The sequence below is a fragment of the Bos taurus genome, chromosome 16 (assembly GCF_002263795.3).
Source record: "Bos taurus isolate L1 Dominette 01449 registration number 42190680 breed Hereford chromosome 16, ARS-UCD2.0, whole genome shotgun sequence".
Classification (NCBI taxonomy): domain Eukaryota; kingdom Metazoa; phylum Chordata; class Mammalia; order Artiodactyla; family Bovidae; genus Bos; species Bos taurus.
In genome coordinates, this window is record NC_037343.1 from 29841477 (window position 1) to 29846183 (window position 4707).

Below are 4707 nucleotides of genomic sequence, written 5' to 3' on the forward strand. Positions count from 1 at the left end.
AGTGGCTCCACAATTATCAAAGACACAGCTCCTTCCATTTCACTGATTCTCTATCTCCATGGTTGACATGGTCCAAGGTGGCTGCTTGAGCTCTGGCTATCACCACCATGTTCCAGATAGCAATAAGAATGAGAATAAGGATGAACCCCTTCTCCTTCCAAACTATTAGCCAGAACTTTCTCACACAGCTTCACCCAGAGCGATCTGTGGGATTTCTTAGTGGAGTGGTCCACGGGGCTCTGAGGATAGGACTAAGTTGGAGATTCATCAACACAGAGGTGACAGCTTGGGTCATGGCTGGATTCCCCAAGAAGAGTGTACACGGTGAGAACAGAACCCCACTGACACCATGAAGGAGGGAAACAGGAGAGCATGGCTTCAAGGAGAAAACTGTTCAATCAATAGTGTCCGCTGGTAAAACTGAGGCTATTTAGGAATGATGTTATGGCAAATGACAGACAAGGAGCTTCAAGAATCAGTCCCTCCACTTAAGCAACCATTGCTGCTGCTGCTACTAAGTTGCTTCAGTCGTGTCTGACTCCCCCGTCCCTGGGATTCTCCAGGCAAGAGCACTGGAGTGGGTTGCCATTTCCTTCTCCAAGGCATGAAAGTGAAAAGTGAAAGTGAGTCGCTCAGTCGTGTCCAACTCTAGTGACCCCATGGACTTTAGCCCACCAGGCTCCTCCGTCCATGGGATTTTCTAGGCAAAAGTACTGGAGTGGGGTGCCATTGCCTTCTCTGAAGCAACCATTAGGCTTATAAAAACTGGCAGAATCAGCTTTTTTAGGACTCTGGAATCTAAAAAAAAAAAAAAAAAAAATAGAACAACCAGAGGAATGACTCATGAAGAAAGAGGCTGCTAAATTTCAGTAAGAAATTGTTGCAGCATTTTTGCTTACCTACCCACCATCTCCCATTCTCCCAGCAGCAGCCAGGAAGACAAACAGCCTGAACCCCTGCTGTGGCTTGCTGGTGCCAGACTGGGCTACACAGACCTTGTTCTCAAAAATGTGGTTTTCCATTGTGGCCCACCTGGGAGTCCCCTGAGGGGCTGGTACAGAGGCTGACCTTTGCTCACTCCCCTCAGACTAGAGTATCTTCCCAAGGATCTTTTGAAAGGACTTAAGAGACATTACAGAAGCTTCCCTGGTGGCTCAGACAGTCAAGAATCCGCCTTCAATGCAGTAACCCCAGGTTTGATCTCCCTGGGTCATGAAGATGTCCTGGAGAAGGGAACGGCAACCCACTCCAGTAATCTTGCCTGGAGAATTTCATGGACAGAGGAGCCTGGTGGGCTACAGTCCATGAGGTAGAAAAGAGTGAGACATGACTGAGCAACTAACACACACAAAGACATACAGGACCCATAGTTGTCTGGGGCAAGAGGCAGCAGATGAGGTTAAGCAGCAGCAGAACCAAAAAGTCTGGGAAGGGGGAGGCTAAGGAGGAAAATACTGGAAGCAAAAAGGCCTTGAAGGATTACCACTTTTACCAGGGAGTCCAGACTGCAACACACAAGTCCAGGGCTAGACACAGGCTCAGAAGAGATCCAAGAGGACCCTAGGCTTTCACTTTGGGCTGACCTTCCACATAAGCAGAAAGTAAAGAGTTAAGGCAGGTGGCCTGGTTAAGTGCAGCAGGAGTACCCAGTTCAGGACCAATCTATAAAGACCATGAGAGGTTTCTTCTCACTTTGGGAGTGGGAGGACTTGGCTTCTGGTGTTTAAGGAGATCTGTGTCAAGTCAGTGGCTGACCAGTGAGATAGTGGAACGGTGGTCTCAGTGATTACTTGTGACAGGAATACAGTCTGCACATGGACTCTACTGAAATGTCCATCAACAGAGAAATGGATAAAGATGTGGTACATATATACAATGAAATATTACTTAGCCATAAAAAAGAATGAAATAATGCCATTTGCAACAACATGAATGGACCTAGAGATTATCATACTAAATGAAGTAAGTCAGAGAAAAACAAATATCATATGATATCACTTACCTGTGGAATCTACAAAGATGATACAAATGAACTTATTTACAAAACAGAAACAGACTTAGAGACTTTGCAAACAAATTTATGGTTACCAAAGGGGAAGAGTGGTGGGGGGAGGGATAAATTAGGAGTTTGGGATTAACATATGTACCCTGCTTATGTAGTTGCTAGGTTGTGTCCGACTCTTTGTGACCCCATGGACTATAGCCTGCCAGGCCCCTCTGTCCATGGAGTTTTCCAGGCAAGAATACTGGAATGTGTTGCCATCTGTTACTCCAGCTGGGGGGTGGGGGTTGGGGGTGGATTCTTTACCACTGCGCCACCTGGGAAGCCCACATTACAATACTGAAAGTTCCCCAAACAAGAAATATGCCTGGGCAGTCCTTTCTTGAGGATTCTGCAGAGATGGTTCATACATCAGTTAGAGCTGGATTTGTGACCCTCAAGGATCCTTATACTTTTAAGAACCTATTACTTAATAATTCTTTCTGTTACTTGTAATTAATTTCTCTAATTCATCAGTGGTTATTCTTTGGATCATTATTTTGTCTGTCAAAATGCTGACCTGCCCCATTTCCATCTTGGATTAATTTCCATTTAAATAGCTCTTTTTAAAATTCGGGTTTTTTCCCCATTTATCTATAGCCCATTGATTTCTGACAAGGAGGCCCAGACCATTCACTGGAGGAAAGAACAGTCTCTTCAACAAATGGTGTTAGTACAATTAACCACATGCCTAAGAATGAAGCTGGACCTAGACCTCATACCATATACAATAATTAACTCAAAATGTATCGATAATCTAAATGCAAGTTCTAAAACCATAACACTCTTGGAAGAAACACAGAGGTAAATTTTATTGACTCTGGATTTGGCAATAGATTCTTAACTATGACACCAAATGCATAAGTAATAAAAGAAAAAACTGATAAACCAGACTTATGTACATTAAAGGACTTCCCATGTGGCGCAGTGGTAAAGAATCCATATGTTAACACAGGAGATGCGGGTTTGATCCTTGGGTCAGGAAGATTCTCTGGAGAAGGAAATGGCAACCCACTGCAGTATTTTTGCCTGGGAAATTCCATGTTCAGGCTCGGTGGGTTACGGTCCACAGGGTTGCAAAACAGTTGGACGTGACTGAGCAACTGAGCACGCAGATGCATGTGCATTAAAAGACTACCAGAAAGTGAAAAGACAGCCTACAAAATGGGAGAAAATATTTGCAAATCATGTATCTGACAGGAGTCTGATATAGAGCAAATATATATAAAACACTTATAACTCAGCAACAAAAGATAATCTGATTAAAAATGGGCAAAGGACTTGAATAGACATTCCTCCAAAGATACATAAATGGTCAGCAAGTACAGGATGCTCAACATCACAAATTATCAGGGAGATGCAAAACAAAACCTTTATACCCACTAGAAAGGCAACAACAACAACAACAACAACAAAAATAATAAATTTAATGGAAAATAACAAGTGATGGATGAGGTAGAGAAATTGGAACCCTCTGTTTATTGCTGGACAGAGTGTAAAATGGTTCAGCTTTATGAAGAGCAGTCTGACCGTTCCTCAAAAAGTTAAAAACAGAATTTCCATATGATCTAGCAATTCAGCTCCTAGGTGTGTACCCCAAAAAACTGAAAACAGGTACTCAGACAAATACATGTACACACGTTTGTAGCAGCACCACTGACAATTGCCGAAAGGTGGAAACAGCACAAAGGCCCGTCAGTGGATGATCAGATAAACGAACTGTGATATACATGTAACTGAATATTATCCAGTCTTAAAAAGGAATGAAGTGCTGATCCACACCACAATGTGGATGAACCTTGAAAACACTTATGCTAAGTGCCAGAAGTCAGTTACAAAACGTTACATACCCTATGATTTCATTTATATGAAATATCCAAAATAGGTCAATAGGCTGCCAGGGACTGAGGGGAGAAGAGGATGTGAACAAAGCAAATCAATGGGTAGGAGGTTTTATTTTGGATTGATGGAAATGTTGTGGAAATAGACCAAGGTGGCTAGGTTTGAACCACCTACATATCAGGAATGTACTAAATGCCATTGAATTGTACACTTTACATGGTTAATTTTACGTTGAATGGATTTCCCCTTAATTTTTTATTGTAAGTGAAGCTACTCAGAAATATCAGATTACTGACCATCTCAACTCACCCCATGGACCCCAAATCCTGGAAACAACTTAGGTCAATTCTCAGGGCATGGGTAGCAATTTCATCCATGCTTAATTTGATCTAGTGCTCCTGGTAGTTTGGAAGCTCTAGAAAACAGACCAGGAAAATTCTCAAGATGTTAGCTCACACCAGTCTCTAGTGCTGGCTTTTAAATCCTGGGGGTGGGAGAAGGTGGGGGGGATACCGGAACCTAAAACTGCAAGACTGGAGACTGTCCACGAAGCAAACGCACTACCGCCCCATGGTGCGCAAAGCCCTCTCACATTACAGGTGCGGCCTCCACTGCCTCTCAGGTCAGTGCTCAGTCCAATGGCAGATTCATTCCCGGGTCCCCGCGGCTCTCGAAGGGAAGCCCGGCCCCTCGCCTACGCGGTGCCCGGGCTCCAGTGAGGCCGGACATGGACCCGGGAGCGTGGCGTCGCCGGCGGGGCGGGGCCGGGGCGGGCCGGGGGCGGGGCCTGCGCCGGCACCGGGTCTGCCGGGCGCTCGGCCAGT